Below are 16077 nucleotides of genomic sequence, written 5' to 3' on the forward strand. Positions count from 1 at the left end.
GAGCATCTCTTCACTGAACCACCCAACTTTAGGCCAGTCAGCATGAATCGAGGGAGACAGCGTTGGTTTATCCATTTTGTTTGCTGTGACAGCTTCACTTTTCATTCACAGAATTTCATCACTGGGAAGAGCTGTCTTTGTTTGACCGGTGATCAGAGTTATACCTTTCCACAGTAAACGGTTAGAGCCAGAGCTGCAGTGGCTTCCACGAGGGTCATTTCTATTCAAAACTGATTTGAATTCTGAGATGTGACACTGTAAATGAAGAAACAATAATAATCCTTGCATTTGATACAGTGCCTTGTCAAGTCATTAAGTCATCTCAAAGTGCCTCACAAGATACACTGTAGAGTGGATTGACTATTTTGTGGGAGAAAATACAAATACAAATGTTCTCCAAAAAAAGTATCTGGAATAGCACTATTCCTAGATAACGTGTGTGTTTCACGGGTAACATGCTCATTAGCCATGTCCCCCCTCTTCCCCAGTCACCTGTGCAAAATGCTAACTAGAAAATACGGCCTGCGATTGAAGGGGAGTAAATTCAGGACAAATCTGCAGAAACACTGTTTCAGTGAGCGAGTAAATGTATGTAACAGGCTCCCTAGGGAGACAGATGGCGGAAGCAGAAAGTGTTGTTTGTTTCAAGAACAAATTAGGTAGATTTCTGCTAGAAAATAATATCTGGAAATACAGTATATAATTTGGGACACAACATGTCAAGCGACTGCCAGGATGGTGGAAGGCAAACTGATGTCTAGCAAACTCTTATGTTCTCTTATGGTTCTTGTATGCTAAATTTATGGTTATTATTCTCATCTCCTGCTTAAATCCCACACAACTACCCTTATCCCCAAGGTTCACCCCCCACTCAACCATCCCAATTCAGACCTATTACAATTTCTTCCATAGTAACCAGACCATTTCATAAAATTCTGGCCAAACATTGTTCGCAATACATCCAGTTTTATCCAGAGGTGACAGGATGTCAGAAAAGACTGTAATCATGGAAGCTCTATTTAAAATAAGCACCTCACAACTTACCCCTCTCCATGTTGCCACACTGGATATCCATAATGCTTTCAACTCCGTTAACCATGGTTTGATCTTGGGAACCATGGATATGCAAGGTTTCTCCCCACCATGTGCCTCCCCAAGGCACTCAGTCTGATAAAGTTGAATGGATGACTGGTGACCTCAGCTATCTTGACCCAAGTGGCTATTCCTCATGTGTGAGCCAAGACAGTGAGTATTGGCAAAGCATTCAAATAGATTTGACCCTTGCTTACCTTCCCCATGTGTACAACAACAACAAGATTCCATTTATGAAGCGCCTTTCACGTCAGGAGGACGTCCCAAGGCGCTGCACAGTTGGGTCATGACCCGAGCAGGGGGGAAATGGTCAGGGTGAGGGGAGGGAAGGGAGGGAGCGAGGAGGGGGGAAATGGTTAGGGTGAGGGGAGGGAAAGGAGGGAGCAAGGAGGGGGGAAATGGTCAGGGTGAGGGGAGGGAAGGGAGGGAGCGAGGAGGGGGAAGAGAGTCGAGAGGGGAGCTGAAGGCACGGTCAAAGAGAAAGGTTTTGAGACCGGCCTTGAAGGAGGAAAGGGAGGAAGCAAGGCGAAGGCACTGGGGGATGGAGTTCCAGAGCCTTGGGGCTGAGAGGCTGAAGGCCCGACCACCGATGGTAGGGTGGTTGGGGCGGGGGACGTGGAGCAGACCGGAGCCAGAGGAACGGAGGGTACGGGCAGGTAGGTAGGGGGATAGTAGGTTGGAGAGGTAGGAGGGAGCAAGGCCGTGAATGGCCTTGTAGGTGTACATATTACAGTAAACGTCTCTTCCCTCACCATCAATCTAACAGCATTGAGGTCAGGGTAGCCCCAAGGCTGCTCTGTCTGAGATCATAATAATAATCCTTGCATTTGATACAGCGCCTTATCATGTCTTCGAGACGTCTCAAAGCGCTTCACAGGATATCCTCCTGACGTCCTCCTGTTATCTTCCTGATATCCTCCTGGGACGTCCTCCTGACGTGAAAGGCGCTCTATAAATGGAATCTTGTTGTTGTTGATATACTATAAAGTGAATTGACTGTATATTTTGTGGGCGAAACACGGCAGCCAATTGCATATGGGTCAGATTCACACAAGACAGTTGCTTACTAGATTGGCCATTGAAAATGTTGAGGATGAGCCACTGGGCAGGCTGTTATTTTAATTTGATACGTAAAAGTAACGGTAAGGATTTTTTAAAAACGGATTTCTAGTAGGGCACAGAACTGAGTAAAGATGGAAACTAGTGTTTCTCAGTGATTCCGACTGAAATCTGTTTGCTCCACTGTTGGTCTCCACTCTCTGGAACTCCATCCTGGAGCCCCTCTGCCTCACCCCTCCCTTGCCTCCTTCAAGGCCTGTCTCATGATTTTCCTTTTCGACCGTGCCTTCAGCCACTCTCTTGCCCTCACCCCCTCTCTGATCCCAATCCTCAGCTCGGGTGCCAACCTTTCATTGTCCAGGACCTTGGGATGTCCTCCTGACGTGAAAGGCGGTGTATAAATGCAATTTGTTGTGTGCTTAAAGAAAACAGTCTGTCTCAAAGCTTGTTACTGTGGTTTAGTTTCAATGGACAAGTCATCCAACTCCCATCTAACTGCTAAATTAACCAACGTGTTGTTACAATTTTGATGAATAAGAATAGAATCTGGAACATCTCATGACCGAAATCCTTCTAGATATAAACCAAGCTTTGCTTCAATTGTGATTGCATTAATCCATCTGTACCTCAGTGAGAGGATTTATGTTATCAAAAACACTATCCATTGCCTGTCTGATATATTTGGTTTGATCAGAGCGGGTATACTGTTGTGGGTACCACGTTATAAAGAGAGCATTGCAGCTCTTGAGAGAGTACAGGGTGGGTTCATGAGGATGGTATTGGAGATGAGAGGATCTAGTGATGAGGGAAGGCTAAAGAGGTAAGAACTCTTTCCCATTGTAGCAAAGATTGAGGCTGATGTGTTAAGGTAATAAAAGGATTTGAAAGAATTGATCATGAAAAATCTTTTCTGCTGGTAGGGGATTCGAGAACAAGAGGGTAGGAATTCTCTGCATCATGGAGCCCCTACGCCTCAACCCCTCCATTGCCTCCTTCAAGGCCTGTCTCAAGACCTTCCTTTTTGACCATCTTCCCTCCTCCACCCCCTTCCCCTCAGTACTTTATCCGAGTTACTAGGAAGAAAGTTGAAAAAACAAGGTTTTTAACAAAGTTAGCACCAATGAGAAGTTCAATAAACTGAGCCCAATCCAAAGAGTTTGATGCTGATATTTCATTTTGAAGGTTTTGCAATTGAAAAGTAAACAATTTTCTTGTTGTATGAATATGGCAATATTTAGTGCAAAATAGGAGTCAACTTGTTGTAAACATTGGCTATTTGGCTCCTGATTGCTATTTGAAAACAAATCTGAATAAACAAAATCCTTTTTGCATCCTGAATATAATAAACAGGATGTGAAACAGTCAGCAAAATGCTGTATTATGTTTGAGCGATTATTTGTTTCCTTGACTCGTGGGGAAGGGGGAGGGTGAATACATTCAGGATAATAAACGTAGAGGATTTCTCTTGAGCAGATATTTTTGCTCTGTGATTGTTTTTTATTTATTTGAGAGCTTTGCCTGTGCTCAATAAAGCTCGTGCTTTACGTGCACGTGCACTAAAGGAAAAATGGAAATACTGTATTTTAGGTTGAGGGAAAAAATGACTGGGAGGAACATTGCAATACGGGACGTCAGTGAAACTTACTTTTTTGCTTCAATCTCAGCCAAATTAGGAAAGTTTGAGCCTTTTGAGCTAACAGACATGCTTTATTCTATTTTATTAAAATTCTAAATCATTTACATTATTATTACAGCAAGAATGTTTTTTCCTCATTTAAATATGTTTGCGTCAAAGAACAACATCCTTCGCTTTAAAACAGCCAGTTGTATGTGTCAGCAGGTTTCCATTCAGCGTACCTACACGCTGCTTACTGCGTAAATTCTGAAAGCATCTTTTTAATCTCACGGAATTGCACAAATAAAGGTCAATGTTGGTTGTTAAACGTTGAGGGGAACTGACGGCAAACTGATGGATGGTAAAGCTTGTGTTCAAACTGAGCCACGGAGACCAACAGTGGCCCAGTTATGTGCTGAGTTAGCTGATTGCCACCTGGACATCAGTAGGGGCCTTTTTTAGCATCGAGCACCCTAAGGAGTTCCTGCTTACTCCTTGCTGGCAAGGGTATGTGTGTGCACAGAATCAGGCTCTGATGCCTCCCACAGTCAAATTGTCCGCAAGCACTCATTGCTCACTTTTCCACCTTCCTAGCCAGGCTGCTACCCTGCAACATCCGGTATTTCACTCAATTTTAATTTTAAAAAATTAAATTCTAAGTAATTTAGATAGGAAGAGTTAGATCATTTACAGCAAATTTGTCATTACATTAAGCTAACTCATCGCTGACTGGCAATTGAACCTGGGACCAACCAACCTGCTGTGTGTGACTCAATTAGCAGTGGCTTTAGCCTCTTGAGTGATCAGGAGAGCATGAATTTCAGTTAAATTTATTTCCCTTTGTGAATTGTAAAGATGAGCAGAAGTGTGTAGACTAAGCACACGGTGCAACTCACAACACAATGCAATAGTTTAATGAAGCTATGTGAACAAGTCACAGCGTACTGACTGCTAGTTTACACTTATTGTCACTCTGGTGAATGTGTAAATGCCAAAGCAATCTGCCTCCTGATTCTCAGTGTTAGCACTGTTAGCACTTCACTGTTGTAGGTTTGCCCTTGGCTTTGCACAGCGGTTGCTGTAGAAAACCATTTGCTGGCAGTGAGGATACAAACATGAAGCATATTAAAACCTGTGCATGGCATTATATGGAATTGCTACATTGGTATTTACTTACCTCCATTAATTATCACACCCGTGAAATGAATTAAATGTTAATTAAATGTGGTGAATTAATTTTTCTGATAACCATTGGTGTTGCTCCTGTGAATGTTCAGGCTCATTGATACTTCAACATTTCCATTAATAGTTGATTATTTTCTTGCTGGTATTACCCATTAAAATTACAGGTATAAATAAGGGCAATTGTGTGATTTGTGTATTCATTAAACTTTGTTGATGTGTTACTGGATCAGCAACCGTGCAGAATGTTTATCTTCTTTATTAACCATTAACATTCTTCTCATCTGCTTTAACAGCAGGGGTGATGTCAGTCAGCAGCCAGACCCAGCGGGCTGCAATATTAGTGCTTACAATTGCCTCTGTTTTTGCCCCAGATCTCGAGCAAACCTCCGCCAACAGCTTGGACGACATGTCTACAAGCCTCTCCTAAAGTGCTTTTTTGAACTTTCCCCAGAAGACTTGCAATAGTTCTTTCACACTGTCCACACTCTGATTTGCCTGTCCATCCCACAATAACATAATAATAATCATTGCATTTGATACAGTGCCTTATTATCTTCACAGCATCTCAAAGCGCTTCACAGAATATACTGTAAAGTGAATGTACTGTATATTTTATGGGCGAAACGAGGCAGCCGATTGCGCACAGCAGTGTCCTACAAACATTTGTGATTTGAGTGATCAATTTATTATTTTTTTTGAAGGAATTATTACCCCATAATAGTGATCCTTACACCGGGTTCCTACTTACTGTTAGGTAAACAGAGGCGTGTGGAGTAAGGAAACTTGTCCAACATTTTGCTCTGTGGAAAATTAAACCCAAGTCTCTCGCTTTCGAGGCGAGTGCTCTAACCACTAAGCTACAGGACTCCACACTGTACTGTAAGATCTGTATCCTGAATTTCAAATCCTTTTACAGTCTCCAGATCTGTGTAATCTATTCAACCCGATTCTGCCTGGACCTCTTTTATTCCGATTCTGGTCTGTTGCTCTTTCCTCACTTTCTGTTCCACCATCAATGCCGAGCCTTCAGCCGCAAATCCCTGTCCTCTGGAAATCTGTTGTCTGACACTTGGTTTCCCTGCCTTCAAAACCCTCTTAAATTAACTATTTGATCCTACTTTTAGTCACGTCCCTGAAGAATCAGATCCTGCTTGATGCTCCCTATTGTCTCTGCTTTGAGACATTAATCTTTGGTGGAAATTGTTGTTCACCAGGATTATGTGTTGGTCTGTGTGCCAGATTCCACACTACAGAGTGTATTGGCCGTGCTCAGTTTGTTATCTCATTTTGTAAGATGAATTCTGGGCCATGGACACCAAGGTCCAGAAATTTACTGTGAAAATATTTAGCGGAACGGTCCTGTATAATGAAGAGTACCAACGCTCTGGTTTCTGCCCAGGAATCCTCATTACAACCAAACCAATAAAGTTCCTAAGAGTCTTATGTAAACATGGTTAGAACGACCGGTACTGTCCTCTCAGCGGAAATTAGTCCCAAGCAAAAAAAAACAGGCCTCACATTTGGCAATAATTAACAATAAAGATTTTGGCACGTTTGCATTGTAGACAATCTCTATTAAAATCAGCTGTTTTTATCAAAGAAAAGGCTGATTTTCCAGAATTGGAATGTTTATCAGTCACAACATTCACTGACCTGCACTGTATTACTGTGGAATAAAATTTTACTTCAAAGCCTTGAGATGGTTCAGAAAGTTTAATCCTGTATCAGTGAGCGATGATGAAATGGCAAAGCTACCAGCGGACATTGCTGACCAGTCTCGGTGTTTGTGCTTGTTTGTGGATGTGCCGTGTCAACAGTTTCAGAGCCCAGTGAAGAGGATTTTGTGTAGGCTGCTTGTTATGTGGAAAATGCCTGTTTACTGCTGATGTTCAATGTGATGCATTTTCTGAGGTTGCCAAGCCAGAATGGAGATGATTGTGAACTACAGGAATCTATTATTCAATAACCATATTGAACAAAACATCTGATTCCCATCAAGTGGTCCCAGTGTAAATGACATCATTAATAAATGAGATAATGAAAATCTCGCTATCGTTGATAGGTTTGGAAATGGGTATCAATCCCTGCTGGGCTCCAGAATGTGTAGAACACAATTTAGTTTCAGCGTGATGTCTATGTGATGTGTATAATAATAATCCTTGCATTTGATAAGCACCTTAACACGTCTTCGAGACATCTCAAAACGCTTCACACAATATACTGTAAAGTGAATTGACTGTGTATTTTGGGGGTGAAACGCGGTAGCCAATTGTGCACAGCAGCGTCCCACACACAGTCGTGGATTATATGGTATGTGTATGTATTTGGAACAGTCCCTGTGCAGAGGAGGATTTGGAATCTCTGTTAATGTGCTCCTCATTTCCTTTTCCATCATAGAATGATCACATTGGCTGAGGCTGACACTTCTACAATGGGTTACAAAGACCTAAAGGGGATCAAAACCAATCAAATGGTGCCTAAAATCACTTCTCTTTCCTGACACTTTTTATTTTGCCCACTTTGGCCATTTTTCCCTCACATGCACTTTACACCCTTCACTCACCTTGGCATTTGTAGTTACCCTCTACAAATTTTGGCCCATACCTTGTTGCAAATTATTGGCAATTATTGGTCTCACCCTTTTTTCTTCTACTTCTCATTCATACTTCCTCTCAGGCCTTTGTTTCCTTTGGCTTAATCCCTATCCTTCTCAAGTTTAACTCTCCCTCCCTCTTTCCTAGTCCCAACACCATCCTTGTTTCTATTACTCAACTGGCCAATCTGGGGAGAAATACAGCAGTCCTGGTGAGGAACCAGCCAAGTGGCAACCTTATCCATCAACAATAGCAACTACAAAATTACATCTGTATAGCACCTTTCACTTCGGGAGGACGTCCCAAGGCGCTGGAACAAGCCAGCATTGCTGTGTTAGACTTCCATCCTCTCAGTGCTGAAATGGAAAGCTGATGCCCCTTTGTTACTCTGACTTTCTTGATCCAGTTTACCAGTTGGATCCATGTTCCAGACTCTTGATGTGGATAAAGGCTCTTTTGACACTTGGTAACCTTTCAGGCATGAGTCTCTCTTGCCATTCCGCTTGATATATGGGGCGATGCTTTTACACTATTAATGAGGCTCACAAACTCGGAATGGAAATCACACCCACTTTACTCTGCTCCCAAGTTTCTTTACATCTGAAACCTGGCTCTTTGTCCCAGAATGACATTGGTGCTCAGAACTTATGCAATTGTACATCCTTTCAAAATATAAGAGGTTTGTCAAAGCTCAAAAACTCCAACATAGCTGTTTCCTGATGTTGACCGGGCTGGTGGGGGGCAGGGCTGGCGGGGCCCAAGAACTAAGTGTTCACTTTATGTGAAAGGTGCTGTATAAGAACACGTTGTGTGGAGTCCTGTAGCTCAGTGGTTAGAGCACTCGCTTTGCAAGTGAGAGACCTGGGTTTGATTCCCGGCAGGGTGAAACCTTGGACAAGTTTCCTTACTCCACACGCCTGATGATAATCCCTCAAGAAAAAAAACAGTAATAAATCAGTAATTTTTAATCCACGACTGTCTGCGGGACACTACTGTGCGCAATTGGCTGCTGCATTTCGCCCACAAATATATACAGTCAATTCACTTTGCAGTCTATCTGTGAAGCCCTTTGAGACGTATAGAAGACGTGAAAAGCGCTATATCAAATGCAAGGATTATTATGTTGAGAGACACAGAGAGATATGCTCAACCATTTTTATGCATCAAGAAGTGAACAGATTGGGATTTGGGATCAGTTAGAAAACTGGCATTTTATTTGAGGAATAATACGGGATGTGAAGAGTGGTTCTACTGAGACAAATATTTTTCCAATATCTGGAGGAGAAAACCAAACTAGCTGACACAAGACACAACTGAAATTCAAACAATTCTGGCTAACTTTTAGTAAAAACATTCGATGTGCAGCGGAAATCGTGTTTGAAATGAGGAAATGGTTTTATGGTATTTCACAGCGGTTCAAACATGAAGAAAAATAAATGGATAAGTTTCAAAGTCAACTCAGTTACACCTGAGCAAACAATCGAAATCTGATGGGTCAAAGGGCTGGCCATACAGTTTTGCCTGAGGTACATTGGAGATGGATTGAGAACATCTTGATGGAATCCTGTTGTCATAACACATTTATGTAGAGTGCCATTCAGATCAACAACATTGTGTTTAGCTTTTGTAAAGTTGAATTTAATGTGGAGGTGATTTCCTTGCACTGTAGACCATGGAGAACAATGTGACATTATCCAAGTTCTTTAGATTCATAGATTCATAGAATGTTACGGCACAGAAGGAGGCCATTCGGCCCATCGAGTCTGTGCGGCTCTTTGACAGAGCAAGTCACTTTCACTAACCCCAATCACCAGCTTTCTCCCCGTAACCCTGCAAACCCGTCTTCCCCAGATACCTATCCGGTTCTCTCTTAAAAGCTGTTATCGAATTTGACTTCACTGCCCTTTCAGGCAGATCATTCCAAATTCGAACAACTCGCTGAGTGAAAACATTTCTTCTAACCTCCCCTCTGCTTCTTTTGGTAGATATCTTAAGACTGTGACCACGGGTCATAGACACACCTACCAGCGGAAACAGCTTTTCCCTATCCAGCCTGTCGAAACCTTTCATGATCTTGAAGACCTCTATCAGGTCCCCCACGTAACCTTCTCTGCTCTAATGGGAAAAGTCCTAACTTCTCCACTGTCCTCATAGCTAAGGTTCCCCATTCCTGGTATCATTCTCGTGAATCTCCTCTGCACCCTTTCCAGTGCCTTAATGTCCTTCCTGAAGTAAGGTGCCCAGAACTGGACGCAGTACTCCAGCTGAGGCCTAACCAGTGTTTTGTATAGATTAGCCATAACCTCCCTACTCTTATACTCTATGCCCTACTAATAAAGCTCAGTACACCAAATGCCTTTTTTACTGCCTTATCTGCCTGCCCCGCTACCTTTAATGATTCACTTACTTGAACGCCCAGATCTCTCTGTACGTTCACCCCCCTTAAGATTGAGCTACCAAGTCTATATTGCCTCCGATCATTCTTCCTACCTAAGTGTATCACCTCACACTTATCCACATTGAAATCCATCTGCCACATGCCTTTAACAAATCCATGTTGGCTGTCTCTAATTACCTCATGTTCCTCGAAGTAGAGATTTATTCTGTCCCGGATTATGATCTCGAGTAGTTTTCCTATTACCGAAGTTAGGCCGACTGGCCTGTAATTTCCGGGTTTGTCTTTCTGCCCCTTTTTGTAGAGGGGGGTAACATTAGCCACTCTCCAGTCTCTTGGCACCACTCCTGTGTCCAATGAAGATTGAAATATAATGGCCAAAGCCTCCACTATTTAAACCCGTATCTCCCACAGCAACCTTGGGTCAAACCCATCTGGTCCTGGGGACTTATCAATTTTGAGCCCAGTCAATCGTTTCAGAACTTCCTCTCCGTCTATAGTAATCTGATCTATTTCCGCTACTCTCTCATCCAATACTGCGGCATTTGGGGCATCTATTTCCATTGTGAAGACAGATGCAAAGTACTCGTTCAGTACATCAGCCATGTCCTCTGCCTCCACAACAAGATTGCCGTCATTGTCTTTGATTGGCCCCACCCGACCTTTAACTAACCTTTTTTCCTTTATGTGCTTGTAAAATATTTTAGGATTCTCCTTTATGTTACCCGCTAACCTCTTCTCATGCGATCTTTTAACCTGTCTTATCACTCTTCTAAGATCACTCCTGCATTCTCTATAATGCGCTTTGCGTCTTCCAATTGTCGTACGCCGTCTTCTTCTTTTTCACCCTAGACAGAATATCCCTGGTCATCCAGGCTGTCTTGGTTGTCGCACATTTCCCTTTTCTGGGAATATATCTATTTAGACCTTGAGCTATTATATCTTTGAAGATCTCCCATTGCTCATGAGTCGTTTTACCTGCTAGTCTTACTTGCCAGTCCACCAACTCTAGACGCTTGATGATGCTAGTTTAGGTTCTTCAACTATCTGTAAATAATAATAATCCTTGCATTTGATATAGCGCCTAACCACATCTTTGAGATGTCATAAAGAGCTTTGCAGAATATACTGTAAAGTGAATTGACTGTATAATGGTTTAGTATAAAGTTTTTTAAATACAGTGAGGTGATGGGTATCCACTCTCATGTACATTTTAATTGTATCACAGCATTTAGTGTATGCTGTTACCATTATGTCTGCAAATTAATGGTTACAAAAACTGTACTGCTGTGAAATAAATGTACCTGAAAGTTATTTTTCTTCTTTCAATTTCATATCCCTGCTCTTCTGAAGGTGGTAACTAACAGATCTGTTTGCTTGTTCCAAGTGGCTGTTCTCAATATTTGAGCCAAGAATCCTGTATTTTGAATGCACCTTCCATGCATTATTCCCTGATAAACACGGTTAAGGGATGTGTTTCTCGGGCTCTGCCAATGTTGCTTTGCAGCAGCCCTTTAATTAGGATGCAATCATTCTCCATGAGCTCACACTTGAAAACTGTGGGTGTGAAGTGATGTCCTATCATTCAAAGAATCAATGGTAATTGCAGATTGCAAGTTTAGTCCTATAGTACAGTGGTTAGAGCACTCGCCTCGCAAGCAAGAGGACTTGGGTTTCATTCCCGGGCAGGGTGAAACATTGGACAAGTTTCCTTACTCCACACATCTCTGTTTACTTAGCAGTAAGTAGGATCCCAGTTGTTAGTCGATTAACAGATCGCTTTTCCAGCGGTAATAATCCCATCAAAAAATAATTATAATTGGTGACTTCAATCCATGACTGTTTGTGGGACACTGCTGAGCACAATTGGCTGCTGTGTTTCACCCCACAAAATATACAGTTACTTCACTTTATAGTATATTCTGTGAAGCACTTTGAGGTGTCTCGAAGACGTGATAAGGCACAAAGATTATTATAAGTTTAAAACCACACAACCATCCAACATAACAGCTATGAGACATGGCACACATCTAAGAATTATAGTACAGTGCTTCCATTTTTTAAGCACCTTATCACGTCAAGACACCTTTAAGTGATTTCCAAGTAATTGCTATGAAGTGTCGTGAGTTTTTTGTGGGCAAACAGAGCAATATGTGTATGGCAAAGTTCCACAAAGAGCGAAACAGTGAATGTTCGCTTGCACACAGAAACTCTTTTCTCTTGTGAAGAGAGTCACAGGGTCTTTGACATCCTTCCTGATCGGAACTCTGGTTAATGTCTCATCCAAAGGACAGCATCTCAGACATTGCTATGCCTCCCCACCTCTCTCCAATGAAGTATCAGACTAGACTACTCAGGTCCTAACAAAATTAAAGATCGGACTTTCACAAGTCTTTTGTAAAGGAATTCTAGGTTCTATTTAAACACTAAATGTTTACCATTTGATTTTCACAGGGTACGTGTTGGAATCGTCCTTGAAACTCTTGAGGCTACGTAGAGCTTTCAACTTATGTGGTAAGTTTTTCTGTTTAATAAATTGAGTCAAGAATTGAGGTAAATGTTGAGCAGATGCCTTGATTCAAATCGAGCTGATTTGGGGAGAAAATGCTGACTTTCCTCCAGCAATATTTCTCTTCCGGCTTCCCCCCTCCTTCTACCTTGAAAGCGTTTATCCATTATTTCCCTTTCTCCTGGTTCCACAAGCACAAATGTAGAAAGTCACAGCAAATACTTCCGCAATTTTCTATTGGCCCTGGTGATGGGTTTCTGTGTGTGTCAAACATCCGGATGACCAAAACCAAAACAAATTCTCTCTGTAAACATCACTATAGAATCAGTCAAGAGAAAGTGCCCTTCTGTACCAAGCGATAGGACTTGTGATTCTTCAGAGAGTTTAAATTGGGGGTGATTTTCTGGGCAGCCAGTACTCTCCCAACATGACATGGCATCACAATAGTTTGAATTAAAAAGTGAAATATTTTCAGATTTGCGCATTGCGTTGTTTATTTAGTGATGGTGAGATAAGAAAAATACTACCTGAAAACATTCTAGTCAGTAATAATGCCCTCGGATACTCTGATTTCTCTATCCACCCAGAGAAGATGCTGTACAACCTCTTTCTTTGGTTTACAAAGTATTTTGGTTTGCTAAACATATCATTAAATGCCAAAAAAGATAGTTGTCAAATTGCTTAAATATTCTCTTGCATGGCCTCTGGAGCTAAAGTCTCCCCCACCCCCCAACCCCCTTTGCCCCCCCCTCCTTCCCCCCCCCCCCCCCCCCCCCCCAACCCACTCATGGCAAATTAATCCTATCCCCCAGGAGTCACAGAAGTATGTGACCTGTCCTCCCATTTGGTGTGCTTATTACTAAATTGAGGTCCTCATTCTGGTTCTCGGGAGGGCGGGCGGCTCTGATGATTTCCTGATTGACAAGCTGGAATGGGAGCAGAGTTCAGGCCAAATGTAATTATGTAAAACTTTGCAATTCAATATTTTAAGAAGATTGGATTAAAGTTGTGTTTGTTCAGCATCAAGTTGAATACTGTTTAAATAATAATCCTTGCATTTGCTATAGCGCTTTTCACATCGGGAGGACGTCCCAAAGCGCTTCACAGAACACACTGTAAAGTGAATTGACTGTATATTTGTGGGCGAATGCGGCAGCCAATTGCGCACAGCAATGTCCCACAAACAGTCGTAGATTGAAAATGACCAATTTATTATTGTTTGGTTTTGGAGGGATTATTATTAGGCTCTGTGTGGAGTAAGGAAACTTGCCCAAGGTTTCGCCCTCTGCCTGGAATTGAACTCAGGTCTCTCACTTGCAAAGCGAGTGCTCTAACCACTGAGGACTCCACAAAGGATTTCAAAGGAGAAAGAACCTTGGGGAGGTTCAAAAATGTTGTGAATTTGCACATGTGCAGTTACAACTAGCCTGTCTGTAGTCTGTATGTGTGTGTGTCTGTGTGTACGTGCGCGGGCGTGTATGTGTACGTGCGCTCGACTGTACAGTGGTATCCTGATTAACTCAGAAACCATGAACTGCCAAATGTTTAACAAGGATGTACCCAAGCCATGGTTATTGTAGAGTAGGATTGAATGGCAACAGTAGCCCAGGTTGCACTTTGTGTTGAGTTATAATAATACTCATCCTTACATTTGACATAGCGTCTCAAAGCGCTTCACAAGATATACTTTGTATCCACTTTGTATGTATGTAAATTACACCATCATAACCTTTTGAAGCTATTTGCAGTTTTGTGACGTTTTCTCCCAAGAAGCCAAAGTGCAGCAGACCCTAATCACTGCGAGGCTCGCGGGCAGCCAGATTGTAGAATAGTCAGGCTGCTGAGGTTGACTCCTTGAAGTCTGGGTGAGTTTATCTATTTCACGCTGAAATACGTTGGCAAGCTCACAGGGAGGTCCTTGTACTGACCATCCATCTAGTGAGGCTCCAACCCGCATTTGTTGGATATCAATTGATCAACTAATGACTTGCGGGAGAGGTAAAGTGGTGTCTCCCTGGAGCTGAACAGGCTCTAAGGTGACCTGCCAACAATGTGGGAATCCAGCCCCACCCTCTGTGCCGGTCTCTAGTCCAGTCCTGAGCCAGGAGGGTCCGCAGTATTCCAGGGCACTCACTGCTGATGACAGCATAGCCCCAGCCTGGCTCATCGGCAGGACCTGGAAGGGCCGCCCAGTCACTGGGGGCAAAGAGTCATCCCATTCAGCTCCTGGTAACCCTGCAGCCAAAGCCCTAACGGGGAGGGTGGTCCTTGCTGGACAAGCAGCGGGAAAGCTTGACAAGCTATGGGATTCTAGCCGGTTAGACTCCAGCAGTTACCCCAACACACGCTCTGGGGTTCCCTCCAGGGAGATAATGTGCATTCCAGTCCAAAAATCAATCTTCGGGATTTGCATGTGTAGTTGGGATGCATGGAATTCTCAGCTTGGTTTGGAGACTCTCAAGCAATGTGATGGGTTTCTGCATGTGTCAGACACCCGGCTGACCAAAAATAAAATGAGCAGCTGAGCCCTGCACTTAAGATAGCTTTAAGGTTTGCTGTCCAGTCTGTATGTTTTGCTGCCTCTAATAATACTACTACTAATACTAATCCTTGCATTTAATATAGCGCTTTTCACGTGTTCTAGATGTCTTAAAGTGCTTCTCAAGAATATACTGTAAATTGAATTGACTGTATATTTTGTGGGCGAAACGCGCCAGCCAATTGCATACAGCAGCGTCCCATAAACAATGGTCGTACCTCTCCCACCGTCTTCAGTTTGTTTCCACAAACGGCTTTTCCTCCGGCTCCAGCACTGTCTCGTGTGGTGTCCCTCAGGGCTCTGTCCTCGGTCCCCTCCTCTTCACCCTCTATATGCTCCCCCTCGGTGACATCATCCGCAGACATGGGGTTAACTTCCACATGTATTCGGATGACACCCAACTCTACCTTTCCTCCTCTACCCTCAACTCCACGACCCCCGATGTCCTGACAGCTGTCTGTCCGACATCGAGTCCTGGACAAGAGACAACTTTCTTCAGCTCAATGTGGGCAAAACCGAGGCCCTCCTGATTGGCTCACGTCAGCGCCTCCGCACCTCAGGCGTCGACACCATCAGCATCCAAGGCTGCACTCTCCACCTCTCAAAGCCGGTCAGGAACCTCGGGGTTCTGTTCGACCCTGAGCTGTCCTTTCTTCCCCATATCCGCACCACAACTGGCACCGCCTTCCATCACCTCCGGAACATCGCCAGACTACGGCACTACCTCACCCCTCACGCTGCTGAAACTCTGGTCCACGCCTTTATCACCTCAAGGCTGGACTATGGGAACTCTCTCCTCGCCGGCCTTCCCGCCACCTCCCTCCACACTGCAGGTCATTCAGAACTCTGCAGCTCGTGTACTGTCCCGCACCAGACACCGCGACCACATCACTCCCACCCTCGCTCGCCTCCACTGGCTCCCCATCCCCCAGAGGATCGAATTCAAGATCCTCACCCTCACCTACAAGGTCATTCACGGCCTCGCTCCCTCCTACCTCTCCGACCTACTATCCCCCTACCTTCCTGCCCATACCCTCCGTTCCTCTGGCTCCGGTCTGCTCCACATCCCCCTCCCCAACCGCCCTACCA

At 43.6% G+C, this 16077-nt stretch overlaps 1 protein-coding gene across 6 annotated transcripts in view; it reads left to right on the top strand.

Annotated features, from left to right (window-relative positions):
• raraa (retinoic acid receptor, alpha a) overlaps positions 1-16077 on the top strand; it is a 377347-nt gene that overhangs the window by 170661 nt on the left and 190609 nt on the right. For 5 of the 6 annotated variants that reach the window (XM_042343419.1, XM_042343417.1, XM_042343418.1 and 2 more), the window contains one exon: positions 12395-12454. The exons of the other annotated variant lie outside the window; for it this stretch is intronic. The gene's annotated coding sequence lies outside the window, so the exon portion shown is untranslated. The remainder of the gene's footprint in view (positions 1-12394; positions 12455-16077) is intronic. 6 annotated transcript variants of the gene reach the window in all.

Source organism: Callorhinchus milii, unplaced genomic scaffold, assembly GCF_018977255.1.
Source record: "Callorhinchus milii isolate IMCB2004 unplaced genomic scaffold, IMCB_Cmil_1.0 Scaffold23, whole genome shotgun sequence".
NCBI classification, from domain to species: Eukaryota; Metazoa; Chordata; class Chondrichthyes; order Chimaeriformes; family Callorhinchidae; genus Callorhinchus; species Callorhinchus milii.